The following is a 16,388-nucleotide window of genomic DNA, read 5'->3' as shown; positions in this document are numbered from 1 at the left end:
TACTACAAAGCCCATTCTGTTTCCAGACAGCCCCAAAATACATGGCACATTTATTTTTCATTATTATCAATTATTAGTATCATTAAGCATGTGAAAAGCATCTACTTTCATCCTAAGCAATTAAAGACAAATTTGGTCAAGTCTCATATTTAACCTTAGATGTACTATATTCTGTTGCCTTATTGCAGGTCCCTTTCTAAACAGCCATCTTCCCATTATCTTTTTTCAGTAGTACCTTCATCCTCAGAGAAGGATTCTGGTTTTCCTGTGTTGACTTTTAAGAACTTCAAAATTCTACTTTAAAACGTCTGTTCCCAAGTATCCGTACAAATATGGACTCTTCAGGAATATGCTGGAAATGAGGAGAACTTGACTAGCAGCTCTTAAAACAGACAGAAGTCTCCCCAGTGTAATGAATGTGCTTTATATACTCATATAAATTGTCAAAACTATTCCCATAAACAGCCTCCTTTTCATGCCTCACAATCTGAGTTGTGCAATTAAAAAAAATAAAAAAAAAAATCCAAACACCTTGGGTACCTGGGCAGCACAGCTTCTTTCCATGTGAACACTGCCAGTATATCTAAACCAGGTAAGTAAAGAGCAGAAAGCTGAAGCTCTGTGTGGTTTATGCAATATTCAGATCAGCTGCATACAGATAATTAAATCAGTCTGCCAATTCTCTACAGCTTCAGCTTTTTCAGATTTAGAAAACTTTCACAAATCAATCAAGTTCTGCAAATATTTAATATTATTTATTTCTATATAGCAGGAGCAAATAAAAACCCACAAGTGATACACACAAACTGGAGAGGAAAGAGGAAGGAAAAGGAAGATGATAAGGAAGTAGATATGGACAGTTGTTAAGGCAGTTCTGAAGGACCGAAGGAAGCATAGGAAACCTTAGTGAGAGCTAATACTCCGTCCATCCCAATTGCTGTTTGATGAGGGATAGCGGAATCAGTTTCTTCCTCGAAATCACCATAAATAACACTTTAAGAGTTGGTATGGAAGGGGGGGGACAGGGGATAAAAACCACACCAATCTGCAGCACTGCAAAATCTGCCTTGACTTGTGTGGGAGAACTATTGGGAGTTAGCTGCTCTCTCACTGTTAACACTGCCCACAGAAATGCAGCCTTTTCTGCTTTCAGGAGACAAGAGTATGGTTATAACTGTGTGTGCTAGGAGGCAGGGATGTCATGTAAGGCATAACATCGCCCATGTAAATGCGACATCCTCCTACTCCCCTCCCTTTCACTTCAGTCCCCATTACCAATGAGATGATGACCTCACCAAGCCATCATGGGAATTTGCTGTGTAACAGCAATAGAAGAGATTTCAGTATACAAAGTATGTAACGTAAGGCCTCTTTTGATGCAGTAAGTCTTGGGGTGGGGAGGCCCCACAGAAATTTACATCAAGCTTGGTCCAATATATGCCCTTTCACTAAAAAGGGCTAAACCTGTTCATAATTAGCATGCCAAACCAGCAAGAACAACCACAGTCTGAGCAGTATTTTCAATACCACATAGTGTTACTCATACACATTACACTTCTAGTGCAAATTCTCTTTTCTCCACCTTGCTTTGGCTTCTCTTCCCATCAAGACACGTACAACAAAAAGGAAACAAAACAGCTACAGGAGCTATAATCCAACATTAAAGCTGCAATGGCCTTTATCTTTCTGCTTCTTTACACTTTTTGTAAAGTTTAATAAAAATTCACAAAGACGACCTCATACATAGGACTGGTAAGCATTCTGGGCTCAATCTGTAGAAACGGGTGACAAAATGCTTACCTTCCAAGTTAACACACAAAGTAGATGGCAACCCCACACTAAATGTAGAATTGAAGAACTAGGTTCTCTCTGCCATACGTTACAAGCACAAGAAAGCAACTACTACCAACGAGAAAACATCTGGAAGATAGCATTTATATATGAAACACAGTTGTTGAGTAAGCCAATGGAACTGTGAATTTGCATTTCTTAGTTTATCTATAGTCTGAACGCTTTGCAAACAGCTACAAGGCAACATAAGAAAAATCCAAAAGGAAAGGCTCAAAACATTTTTGGAGCAACGTGTACACAATGCTCTTCAATACCTCTTTTAGAGTGTGTGCAAAATTAACAACTTCAATTTAAGATTTTCCTTTTGTTTAAGCATTAAAGAAAAACAGCAACTTTTAAACCCATGCACACAGAAAATCATCATGTAGAAGGGAGCCACAGCAGACGACAGTTAGAAATAAGCAAACAATCCTTTGCTTTTTCTGTACACTTCCCAGTCGTCATTCTAAAGCAAAACAGGAAGAATTTAAGGACTTGTCAGTTTTCAGATGAAAATCCTATTCCTAAACAGGATTAGCTCGTAACCTAAAAATATCAGCCAATAATCTCCAAAAGTCCTAAGCCCATGTACCCCCCAGAGTCCTATACCAATCACTAACTATAAGAAATTAGGTCAGAATCCAAATCAGATCACACTAGAGTAGCATCAATCTTCTTATTTCAGAGCTGTCACATTTTAAATCTTTCATAGTTTCCACATGAATTATTGAAAACAGAGATCTGTCTTTGAACAGAGACTAACTAGAAGTGACATTCCAGTTTAATGTTACAGTTTAAAAAAAGGCATATTAAAAAGTTTATCTTCAGTCACTTACAACATACATCTCTAAATGTACCCCCTGTCAAGCAAACAAAGAAAAGCTACCTACCAGACTGCTTTAGAGTTTCCTTAAAATTATCTGGGATCAGGTAGCAGTACTTCTGACACTGCCATCTGACAATACAATTTCTTTCTTGACCAAATTCTGTGCCTTATTTCTAGCAGCTTGACATAGCCTACCTACATCAATCCCAGTAAGACCAGAGAAGCTGTTCATTTCTAAATTCTGTACATCTATAGCCTCGTTTCACACATGAGCTGCACACTAAAACTTGTGATGTATTATGTGACTCAGCCACTGGCTGACTATCCCTGTATGTTCCCATACCCCATTTACTAGATATAAAATATAATAAGCAGCATATAACATCCCCAAATCTTTGAAATCTATTGATGTGAAGCCATATAAAAATCACTGACATCTGTAGGGCTGTGGAAACTGGAGCTGACACTACTGTACGTATCAAGAGATCTGGACCCCGAATCTGTCAAAATAAATCAGTCTGAAAGTTTAGCCTCAAAGAGTTCTCCTGCTAACTTAACTGGAATTTACAAAAACATATACCCTGCATAAAATCTTCCAGTGTCACCTACCAACAGACATTATCTGTTTATTATTCTTACAACCTGCTATTGTAAAGTACTGAGACTTTTTATTATATTATCAAGTCATAAAATTTTATTTTAATAGCAAGTGATAATTATCAAGTGTTTGATTAACTGATTAAATGATTGATGCAAATCACTTTCTGTACTATAGCCTGGTTTCCTTTTCACAATGTCAAGAGTCTTCTAAAATGCAGACTCCAGAACCTTGCCTACATGTAAAGTATTTGAGCACAATACAATAATTTGCATCTGGAAAGCATCAGAATGCACTATTAAAGAAGCGGCCACTTCAGCTTACACTGTTATGGTCCAAATCTTGACTGACTGCCATCTGGGCAAAGAACACAGAGTCAATGAAAGCACATCATTGCTACTTTGTTCCCAGAAGTGGCATCACCAACTTACTAACAATTATCACCATTGCATCCATTGCTTTTAAACTCGGTGCAGTACACGGACTGACACTGCTGACAAGGAGAGGCAGGTATTAGTTATGACCAGGAAAAAAGCCTCAGCTACAGCTTTTAGATACAGGCTGTCTCTTTCCATAACGAGAAGCAGCATGCTATCCAAGTTCTACGACATCTTCAACTATAAAATTCACACTTTATCTACAAACTTGTCACCAAAACCAAACCAACTGGATAACTAACGTCAGCAAGACACTTTAACACTCTTATTTTGACTAATTTTATGGTGACATTTATGAGTTGTAATGAGCTATATGAATCAGTGGCATAAAACTATTTAACACATAATGAACTAGAGGGCAAAGTAAGTGGTTTGATTGCTAATTAAACAATATTTTTTTTGCCATGCAAAACGAACCTCTTATTAAATATCATCATTTTTTACTTGTTATATAACAAGTTTCTATCTCTCCTTGGCTGAGTTACAACAGCAATCACAAGTCTACAGACTGGCAATTCCTTTGGGAAGGGACATTTATTGACTGCAGTTTGAGAAAATACAGAAAATGTCATGAGAAAAGCCAAACAAAATCTTCACTCCTCAATACAGAACCACAAAAAAAGACAAAACCCTACCTGATGATTTAAACAGTGGCTACCGCCTCATCCTTGCTAGCAGACACAAGCTCTCTTTCCTCATGTGCTCTGAGGTCCTCAGAAACTAAAGTGTTGTCAGCATAACCTGGAACATGAACAAATCATCTGTAAACATAGGAGGTAACCAGAAGAGACAGTTCCCCTTCTCCTATTTGGGTCAGTATCTGTTGTGCAAATCACACTGAACAAGCAGGGGTTTTGTTTGACACTGTTCCTTTTTTTTTCTCCCTTGGATCAACTTGCTTACAATGGACCATCTGCTAATTTCAGCTGCAGTCCTCAGTCATTCTGGATCAAGAGAAATCCATATATCTCCTCAGGAACCCATACTTCTAGGCATTTAACATCACACTGCTTAACCCTGAGCACGCTGACAGACCAATTCTGCATATTCTTGTAACAGGCAATGTAGAGAAATCAGAGTTCTCTTCATACCACAATCTAGTAGTGCTGCATACAAAACAAAAGATTGCTGTGAAGACATCATAATCACCTTCATGCTTCCTCATGGTAAGATATTATAGATATGAGAGGATAAAGCAAATGGCAAAAATAGCCAACACAAACTCAGTTTGAATGCAAGGTACAATGAAGAGCTGTGTAACCCAATTTCCATAGCCTGTCACGGAAACAAGATGTGCAAGGCCTTCTTCCTGGCAAAATGGACTGACAAAAAAACTTGCCAGGACAGTTCAATTCTCTTGCTTCCACAGCACTCCTGGCTTGGCCTTTCACTTTTCACTCTTCAAAAACCAGAGAAATTCCACAGAAAGTGTTAAACTTACCTCTTTCCCTCTTCTCTCTGCACCTCCCCCCAGGGCTACAAATTAATGTAAAAGCTTAGGCAACTATAAAAGCCATCAACAAGAAACAGGCAGGAGTACAATTAAATAAACCCAGTAATGTAAAACTCAAATTGCAGGCAAGCAACCGAGCCCAGTGTCCAAGAGTTGATTTCAGTATAGGCAAGGCTGCAAGAGCATCATGTTACAATCTAAGCTTTAAGAGCAAGTTTGTTTAGACAGTCATATTAAAATATTAATTTTCTAATGCAGGAAAAGGAAGCAGCCCAAAGCTCCAGCTGAAATATGTTCTGGTAATCATCTAACCGTTGTTCACTGTTAAAAGCTTGACCCACATTATTAATGCTTGTAGCATTATAAAGCATTAGGCCTCCATGACCTACCTCCTTATTTTGAAACGGGTACTGAGACTGATGTTTCTCTTCAGAGAAAGAAGAAACCTCTAAAGTGTCTTGTCAGCTGTACCCAAATGAATATTTTTCAGGACTACAGAGCTCTTCATTTAAGCTCCAGAACAGTGCAGATCCTGTGATCCTAGATCTACTGCTTATGGGTTTACCCTTGAAGAAAGTACTGCCAGTGGCACGGCAACTGAGTGGGATAACTCTAAAACAATCCTAACATTTCTCAGCAATTACATCATATTTTTTATGAATAAACACAATTTTACTAAACTTTAATGTCAGAATTGCCTTTTGACACAAACTCCAAAGAACTGTGTTACCACAACTGTGAAGCATTAATCAGACCTTCTCTTACTCTAACAGCTTTTTGATCAGCAATACTTAAACAAAAAAGTACTTCTTTTACAAAGCACAAATAATCCTTAATAAGAGGTCAAACTGATCCATTTACAAAGACCAGCTAATCAAGTATGTGCCGATATGCCATGGACGTCTTATCCTGCAAAGATATTAATGGACGTGTGCCAGCCCTACTTCAAAGAAAACTACTGTGCAAGTTACAGCTAAGTCTTCCTCCTAATCACAAACATGCAACTTCCTTAGCTCTTGGAAATGCATATTCAGAATTTAAGAGGAAGACTCGGGGTAAGAGACGAGAAAAACCACACACAACTATTTTCTGCCAAGGGCAAAAGAATCAGGAGTGCTAAAAAGGACTGAGATGACCCGAACATTTTAGAGGAGCATATTCAAGGTATATTCAGTAAAAATCCACTAAGTCGTCAAGGGAAGCTTCCATAAGAGTGATAAATAATCCATTTAATTAATTAATTGAAAAAATAATTACCAGGGCAACTATAGAGGAAAAAGCACATACACATAAGGAAATACAATGGGACAGAAGAAGAAAATAGTTGGCAGAATACAAAGATCTTTAGACTCAAATTGGGAAATACATTTTCTTCATCCTCCTCATTTCTCTTGAGCTGTTGATAACCTGTAATGTATTTTGCATCTTTGTAGTACTGCTCTTTCAGAACCAATGTTTAAATTAACTAGGATTTACCAAATGCTTTAAGTACATAATCTAATATTAGATACTTATTGCAAAATAAAGTTAGCAGGTAGTTAATGTTTAGTGGGTAGTTAACATTAGTAGGTAGCTTTGTTATCCTCATAATTAAGATGGGGGGTGGGGGAGGTGGGGTAAAGGCTTTTTTGTCACTACAGCAAACAGTAGTAAAGTTTTACCTACATATTTCTTTGAAGGTCACCATAATAGGCCATAATAAAGAAATTTTGGTCACCTAGGATAAAAACCAATGAATTGTAAATAAAGATCACAACTGCTTACATTTGAGCTGAAGTACTTATGTTGGAAAAAAGTATATGTCCACCATCTGGTGCACAGTAATTATAGAAATTAAAACCGCATTTCTGTGGCCTGCCTTTTTAACAATTTTTACTGATACTGTAATACTTGATCTTCTTAGGGAACATAATCTAAACTCATGCTGTTAAATGGTCATGGGGCTATCCACTGTATGGCGTAAGCAGTTCATTAGGCTGGAATCTTTAAAAACACTTGCTTGCTCCCTAGTAATAACAGAAACAGTTTCTGTAGTTTTACGTCATGCCGTTAAATTTAATCCACAGTCAAGGCAAGTTAATTTCACACCTGCTGAGCGATATCCTGATGGATGCCACCACAGCAGGTCATTAATTTTCATTCCTTTTGATTAATTTCACACCATACACTGGACACAGTCTTTTGAGTTACGATGTCTGAGTGCAATGCTTAATTCCTATAAACAGCTAAATCAGTTTTTGACTGCTTGCCAAAATGCAAAGAACCCAGATGTGATACAAGTGAAAGGCGGCTTCACTAGGCTTGGCACTGAACTCTGACACTGCTACAGGTGTGACAGGACTCTGTCACTCAGCAGTATATCTTAAGTGCATTCTTCTTTAGCATAGCCTTAAAGCAAAAATTCTGGATACTGCTTCCTTTTAAGGATTTGCTTACAAAAAAAAATCTGCAGCATCAGTAGCACAGATGTATCTAACAACACAGATAGCAGTGGCACTACTGAAACAAATGAGAAGTTAAAAGTCAGCCTTTTTTATGCCACAGAACCCCCCCCCATCATTTGGTTATCGACTTAATACCTAACAAGGTATAAAGATTTTCTAAGACTAGCATGTCTCCTGTTTTCAAATAAAAAAATTAAAATCAAGACTACAGAGGGTGAAAGAAGGGGAAGGAAAAGGTAATGTTCAAAGATGACAACATCAGCCACTGTTGCCACCACAGCACAAGGGGAAGTTGCAGTTCATTGTGTCCCTCCATAGTCAGTGAAGACAGCTGGGGCCCTTAGAGGCCTCGAGACACACGAGAGGGTCCAGCCACAGAAGACAGCTGAGCCAAGCCAAGAGCTCACAGCCGGGGGCCGTTAATCTCAGTCCACACTCCTCATCCTGCTCTGAGCCACTCTCTCTCACACCCTCCTTTGTGCTAGAGGTGCCAAATCAACAGATCCCTGGACAAGCTGATTCATACCATGAAAACAAATAAAGCCTTTTTCTTATGTTGGCTTTCTACTTGTTTTGTAAACCAAGCTGTCTAACAGATGGGTCAGGTGTGTATCACAGCTGGTGAAAACAAAAAGGAGAAATTGTATCTTTTAGTAGCAAAGAGCTGTTTAGCTTCGCCCTTCTCTCCCTTCTATGGAGTGATTCCAAGCAGCAGCCCCAAAAGCCTCACCCTCTGTATTGACTATAGAACGACCTCAACTTCTTCAGCTCAAATTAGCATATGCTTTTATCCCTTCTTTTCCCTTTCTCCACACCCCCCAATATTCTACAGCACAGCTAGTATTAAGGAACCATTAGTGTTTTTCACTCGTTCAGTTCTTCATCTCTTTCTTCTTACTTCCCAACACAGTATAAGCAAATTCTTAAGACTCTTCCTGATGATGAAGAATTTAGAAAACAAAAAGTGCTCGTGCTTACCAGGAGCCATTTTTGGTAACAGAAGCTATTGCAGTGAAGTCAAAATAGTGGAAAGAGTGAAGGAGAAAACAGTTTTGTGATTTGATAAATGTGAATCATATACAAGATGCAATTCAGTATTCACAGCTTAAATTTCAGAGTGTGACAGGCTGAGGCCAGGAAGACATGAGCTATTCTGGATCCATCTGTGCCAGCAGACTTAAACCAGAAGTCACTGCCTCCTCACATGGAATTAACCTGAGTGATCCTAGACACTTCAGTCCAAGTTGGGTAATTTGCTCTTTCAAATACAAAGCTGGTTTGGCTATTTTGATTAACATAGTTCAGACAGTATAAACCAGCCCCTCCATCAAGATTGCAGGAATCTTTTCTACCATCATTCTGTTGGTAGAAACAGAATCCTCTGGCTCAGCATACCAACATCAGGACTTACTATCAAGTACTTGATCAAAGGCTCTGCATAAAGCTTGAATGGATGCTCTTTTGATGTGTATTTTAATGGCTACCTGTTTATTTGCCAACATGCAGTTTTCAGCACAAACTGAAAAAAAATAGTGGCAACTTCTATAAAGAATTTAAATACAGGATGAACTAGAAGCTGGATTAATAGAACTTAGCTACCGAATAGAAAGTCAAAGTAAATTATCTCAATCATCAGAAGCTGCAAGCTGGATTTTTTGGACAAAACTCCCATTCCTGGCAACCAATTATACCAATTCTGACAGAGCCAGGAGCATCAAAGGAAGAGCTACAGTCTGAACTTTATTTACAGCAGCATGCTCTTTTTCCTCACCATTGCATGGTTCACACTATGAATCAGAAGGTGAACATTTCAGTTCTTTCCCCAATTACCTAAAACATAATATAAAAAAAAGAGTTTGAGGGACAATGAACTTTCTGATGTCTACATTTTCAGATGTCTAGAGGACACTTAGGTGCACTTCCCTTTGTATCTCTCAGTTCTAAAGGGCTGCTGAAAAAGCCATTCCCTTTCCGCCTAAAATCCCTCTGTAGCTGTTATCTCTCAGGCCTTGTTCTCCTACAGAAGCATGCACTCACACTCCTCTTTCCCCAGTGTGGCCTTCTTCAAATTCTTCTAGCTGGAGCTTCAGAAAAAAAACCCAAACACACACACATCAACCAAAAATCTGAAATAGCCTAATACAGGTCACTGCCTTCAAACTCTATCAGCTTCCTCTCCTCCCCTGAAAAGGGTGGTACTTTCAAAGAAGAGGAACTTAAGCCTCCCTCTATGACATTTGAAACTAGAAAACAAAAGAACTCCAACTCTCAAGCAGGGTCTTATGCTTTGTTTTCTCCATCTCACACAAATAATAGAAGAATTAAGGTGAAATTTCCCGTAAGTGCATAGATTAATGTTTACAAAATCTCTTTAATTGTTACAGCAATTTGTAAACCAAAACCAAATGCAGTAAAGAATGAATTTTAAATTGCTATATGTTTGCATATATTCATTATGCACATCACCATATGTCAGGCAGAATCTCTGAAGGTAAATCTCAAACAAGTGATAACCACTGAAGCAACACGGTGAAGAACAGACAAGTGATATATTTAGCTTCATCCTATCTGTGTCCTTAGAGGAAAGTGTTCCTTCTGGTGTGGGAAGGGGAAGAGAAAAACCCCCACCTTATTTGGTATGTTAAAAAAAAAGCCTAAAAAATGAAGGAGTGTTTTCCCAAACACTGATGACCCACTTTACACAGTCTTATATAACTATAAAATGAGATTATATTTGCCTTGCCATGGACTTAATCTTATGTTTTTCAGTCTGAACCACATCAGAGGGTTATCACCTGCCTACCATAGTTCTCTGAACTTTCTCAGTTTAAGTAATACTGTCCCCTCCATCTTCTCAAATTAACAAAAAAAAAAAAAGACAATCTGGTGAGGTAATTTTGCACTTGTCTGAACTGTACAAGGATTAGGATTATAAAATCTGAAGATACATAGCTATGTTTAATACCTGTTACCCTCTTAAATTTTCACCAGTCCTGGAATTCCACTATGCATGCTCATTAGCATGTTCTCAACCATATACATTGAGCTTCTCTCCCTCCATGGCTGGGAGCACAAGTCAGTTCGTAGATTACACATATAAACTGACATCTTGCCATTAAATCAAATGGTTTTCCAAAAAAAGGCAAAACCAGATCCACTTCAGTAGGTATTTTCTAAAAGGGCACATAAAACATAACATTAACAAGTCTCCTTGACACTGCAGCAGAAGCCAGTCTAGATGTTGTTCAGTTGTACAGATGGAAGAAGAGGGAAAAAAATAGGTCCCTTCTAGCAGAAAATCTTGCAGTGTACCAACTAAAAGCTCCTTCACACACTAGACAGAGATTAATATACTTTGAAAACACTCCACACATATAATGAAGTATCCATATATTTGTTAAATACCTGAATCACGAGAACAAGATTTACAAGGCAGTTAAGTCATGGAGTTCCACGGGCCATTCAAGCACATTAGCTTAGTTATTAAGTTAGTTCTCTAGTGTTTCAACAATACAAATGCATTATAAGTAATTTAAATGTAAGCATCACGGCCTCCCTCCTCCTTCCCACAACACACACACACACAAAAAAAAGCTCTAAAAAATACCTCCAGTTATGACAACTGGTGCCATTGACAGCTGAAGATCAGCTGCTATGATTACAATCTAAATCACATCTTTACATTATAGCTGCACCCTAAACTGTAGCCAACATCTATAGTAGAACATGCCCTACTGCAAAACTCATTAGCGTCCTAAATCCAAATGGTTCCCAGAATCAGAAAGGAAATCCAATAGACAATACTGTCCATCTCCAGAATGGTTACAGTGAAAACTATTTTGAGCTAACATGGGAAAGATAGGAGACTTCTCAGGACAAATACAGTGACAGAAAGCTTGCCTCAAAAGGAACATCCATTAGTGGCAAGGATGACATTTGGTTGCAGTATACCATACACTCTACCTAGTGTCTAATTAGATGAAAAGCTCTTAAATAATAGACTTTGTATCCAAGGTGCAAGCCCGGTGGAATGATTTCTACTTGCTGATTTTCTTCTGAATCTCCAGGGCAGGTTCAGCATCCATTCTTGTGGTCTGCATCAGGCAGTATGTTCCTAGAACCAGGTTAATGTTAGCTACGTAAAGGCACAAGATGTGAAATAAACCCACACCTCTTAAGATACAAATACTCATCTATAAATATGTACCAACAAAAAAAAAAAATCCACTTTCAGACAATCCATCTGACAATTACTACAGTCCAGCAGCTAATATAAATGCATATAGGGCTTTCAAAAAGGTCACTTACAGCTCTGAGTAGAATTTAAACAGTCTTGAAACAGTAGTGTAGTACTAGCAGAGAGGAAAAGAGAGACCACTATGCTGATACTACCACAGCTGAATGGATTTCTTTACTGTTTAGTCCTAGCTAATAAAAAGACAGGCAGAGACACAGAGGAAGAGATTTTCTAACATTATGAAAATACTCATTCCTTTCTACTCACTGGGGAAATGTGCTGGCAAATATCTTTAGAAGATAAATTGGTACAAAAAGCCTTTCTCTTTCAAACTCTGTATCATCATTGGACTACATTTATTTCTCTTTGTAACAGCCAGGATTTGACAGATAACCTGCAGAAAACTATTTCAGGCATTATCTTAGCACATGTCAACAACCAGAGCTGTCTATTTGCTTTGTAAACTACAACCATGAGGATCCAACATAAGACTATCCTACCACTGTATCGTATTTTAGCCTACTGACTTACACTTGTGTTCCACTGCAGAAAGTAGATAAACCCCCATTTGAGCCACGTGCATGCAGAGTCGTAACAGTATCTCTAATTAGAGGGGGGGACGGGGGGGGGACCAAAGTTGAGCAACTAAGCTGTTTTTCCCATAGGTAAGGTTTCGTTCAACTGCTAACCTCCCTCCCATTAACTGTGTTGTTCCTGCTCTTCATACTCCAGTCTGCTTTACCTTAAAGAGCAGTACCCAACCAGTTAATTTAATGACTCCTTAAGAATAACTTCATCAACACTACCACCAGATCTTCCTCTACCTATCATACTGTAAGATTCTTTAGAATCTGAAGGATTTTTCCTTCATTTAGTTTAAAAACTAAAAAGCAAACCCAACTTGGTTTCACAGCTTCGTGGCTGTATCTAGCTACTACGACACAATTCCACATTAGACAAGCAAAAAACTGTATACAGTGAAAGTTCAAAGACGGACTTAAAAAAGCCAGCTTACAAAAGCAGCAGATTAATTATGAAAACACAATAGCCAGTATAGATTTACCAGAAATTTCACAAGACAATGCTTTAAAAGTTGTCTAAGTTCAGATCTATTTGATGGCTTGCTCTGCTCAGCCTTCCTATGTTCTAACACACCACCGAGACAATTTAAAGTAGCAAACTTACATTTTCTCCGTAATATTTTCATTCGTTTATCCTGACTTGCTTTTTGGGGAGCTATAATGATAGCCTTAGAAGAGATTCCTATACAAACACTTAAAATAATGAAGCCAAATATGTTACTGCAATATCATATTGAATATATTCGAAAAAATATGAAGTCAATTCTGGTATAAATAACTCCCAGGGAAAAAAATCTGCAGGTCCTGACAAACTACAAGACACCTGATGATTACTCATCTCTTCAATGTGCTACTTGTATTTTCAGTAGATCCAAAGCTTGTGCAACATGGGCAGAGTCAGGCCTTCAGTAAAAATGGCCTCAATCATTACAGACAGTTGCCTGAAGTTAGCTGAAAAAGCCGTATCAGAAAAAAAGACAAGAGGATCTGTGTTAAAAGAGTTATTCATGTGACAAAGAAAAAGATGCAGGATCAACTGGCCTTCTGAAGGCATGCAGTCCTTGCTTGAAATCATCTGTTTTGATAATTACGTGGTGAGCAATCCAACAGAAAGGCTCTAGCTCATCTTTTACCTATTATTAGATGATTATAACAAAGATTCAGCACAGCTGCACATGCACCGTTCGGAGACTTCATCAACTTCAACTTAATTGTACAAGAAAAAAATCCATCCAGGTTTGTTAGGTGGATGGGTGGGATGAGGAGTTTTGTTTTAGTGCAATTCTAGATGCCAACATGTTCAGTAAATAAGGACATTTCCTAAATAATTTAATGAAGAAACAGGTTACGCAAACACGAGAAAGAAATCTCAGAAGTACATTTGGGGGGATGGGACTGAATGCACGAGATAAAGCTTAAGTGTAATGTGTGTGAAAATTTTCAAGTCATATGGTGAAATCTCATGCTTGAAGATGAGATGTTTGAAGAAAAAAGGCAAAAGCCATTCAGAAGTCTGGATTAAGATTTTGCTTTTTTCCAAGCACACCAGAGGACACTCCTCACACAAATGAAATTCAGCTTGACCACCACCAACAAAAAAAAAAACCAAACCCCAAATAAGTATACTTAGAATTGAGAGATAGCTGAATATGAGATTACATTCACTAAAATCTTTACAGTCTGGTGGAAGGCTGCTTCCAGTGCTGAGCACAACAGAAACACATACGCTGCCTGCATAGCTCCTGAAGGCCAAATGAAAAGAGAGCACAACATGACTAGCCCTTCAGTTTTTTCCGATGTGAAACAGCAGAAGTAGCGGTAATTGCAGTAAGTAGCTAGCAGTGACCAAGAGAACATGCTTCATGTTATACAAAATAAGGAAGAAATGAGACAGACACACGCAAAGATGGTAAGAAAAGTATGACCAAACCCCTGAAACCTGTTACCCAGTATTCTGGAGAATTTCTAACACTTCACCACTTTTTTTTAATTATTTTTTTTAAAATCAGTTTTACAACTCAAACACTGGTGTACTTCATGTGATATCCTGAACAATTTTTTAATAAGGAAATAATGACCTTAACACTGTAATAAACTGGAAACTGTCAGCAGTTGACCAGATCACACTTCTATTTATCACAGACACAAGCCAAGTGAGAATATATTAACAACAACAAAAAAAAAAAAGTATGCTAATAACATTTGACAGATTTCCTCCTCCATTTGTCAAACACAAAGGTAACAAGGCTGGTCAGTACAAAATAAATAAACAAACTGTCTTAATCCTGCATTTTTGCAGCCTGGACAAACATTTTTATCCTGAGCAGTAGGCTTGATCCCCATAGTACAGGGAAGGTGGACATGTTGAGCACTGTAAGGTGCCTGGAGTATTTCCTGCCAAACTAAAATGCTGCATCAGCAGCCTTTTTAATGAAATGTCAAATTCTAGTTATTTAAAGAATAAGGTAGGTGGGTGACATATTTAAAAATACTCTAACTTGTGAAAGGGCAAGAGTACACCTTCATTAAAAAAATCCTTTCATAATACACATTCAAAATCAATAGCATGAAATCTGAGTTGTATATCAGGAATTTATAAGCTGAGAAGGATGATTTGATTCGGTTGTGGTTTTTTTTTTAATTTGAATAGACAAACATAAAAATGTATAGTATTTATAGAGAGTAAGTCTTTTTTTGGGAAAAAAAACAAACCCAAACAAAAAAATCACCACAAACACACACAAACACACACACACACAAAAAACAAACCACCAAAAAAAACCCCAACACATTCATTTGCTAGATAAAACTGGGGTCATCTGACATACTGGACAGACCTCTAACCAATATTAACCCTCTATTAAACTAAGATTTTAATAAGTAATAAGAACACAATCTTTTAAATTAGGTTGATGTTCAAACACCCCAAGCCATCACTGTCATTGAAAGCAGCATTTTTATCTCTTTCCAACCTCCCCTTCCCCAGCCTATACAGCTAAAAGGTGAAGACAGCTAGGGGATGTAATTCTGAAACATGAGCTGCCAAATGTCAGAAAGCCACTTCCAGCCACCAGAGTTTGTCAGCCAGTTCACCCCACTGCCACGTAAAGGCAGTGATAGGAAATGGTAGAGGCTGGCAATGAGGGCACAAATTTTATCTAATTGCAGCCTTGGTGAAGACCAGGAAGACCAATGACATTCCCATACAGAAGCACCACCAAATGCTAGTGTTAATTCTCTGATCAGCACACAGAACGTTTGATTAGCATAAGGTACTACAAATTATAGAATAGTGTATAAAGCCACCAAGTTACACAGAGTATTTTGAACACCATATCCTGAAGTACCAGATTATCAGTTGGGCAACAGAATTAAAGTTTGCCATATCCAATAGGAACAATACTTCAGGGTAGAACAAGAATTGAGACAGGAACAGTCTGAATAGAGACCAAGACAGTTCTAACAAAACAGAGTACTAATGGCAGATGGGGAAAAAATCAGTTGTGCAAATACATGAGATTTAGAAACCCTGTCTTCAAATGTAGGCAAAAAAGCCCTCTGCTAATTTACCTTTGTTTGTTTTAACCCCAAATTATGAGAAATTAAGATTCTTCATATCTCCACCTAACCCTCCTTTTTAGATCTAAGAAATGCAAAATCTATGTAGAACAGTTTTCCCCATATATTTAAATTATAATACTATTTTTCAAGCTCCGCTATTTGAAAGGAATCTTTTTTTCCTTTTTAAGATTCACCATCTTCTTTGCTCTAGATCAGGCCACATGCATGCCAATATCTCAGTATATAAGCGTTCTTATACACATTTTAAGTATCTTAATCAATACTGGCATTCTTCTGTAACATTACACAAGGCATAAGCTATGCAACCAGTACATGTAGAAACTACTACATCAGGAAATGAATCAAGGTACAAAGACTTTAATAGAAGCTGAACAGAAGTTAAACCTGTTACAAGCTTTTG

General features: G+C 37.9%; 1 protein-coding gene across 2 annotated transcripts in view; it reads right to left on the bottom strand.

Annotated features, from left to right (window-relative positions):
- MGAT5 (alpha-1,6-mannosylglycoprotein 6-beta-N-acetylglucosaminyltransferase) overlaps nucleotides 1–16,388 on the bottom strand; it is a 133,141-nt gene that overhangs the window by 107,974 nt on the left and 8,779 nt on the right. The window contains exon 2 of one of the 2 annotated variants that reach the window (XM_055811899.1): nucleotides 4,327–4,432. The exons of the other annotated variant lie outside the window; for it this stretch is intronic. The gene's annotated coding sequence lies outside the window, so the exon portion shown is untranslated. The remainder of the gene's footprint in view (nucleotides 1–4,326; nucleotides 4,433–16,388) is intronic. 2 annotated transcript variants of the gene reach the window in all.

This window comes from Falco peregrinus, chromosome 8 (assembly GCF_023634155.1).
Source record: "Falco peregrinus isolate bFalPer1 chromosome 8, bFalPer1.pri, whole genome shotgun sequence".
In the NCBI taxonomy this organism is placed as follows: Eukaryota; Metazoa; Chordata; class Aves; order Falconiformes; family Falconidae; genus Falco; species Falco peregrinus.
This window is presented reverse-complemented; position numbering and strand designations above follow the sequence as displayed.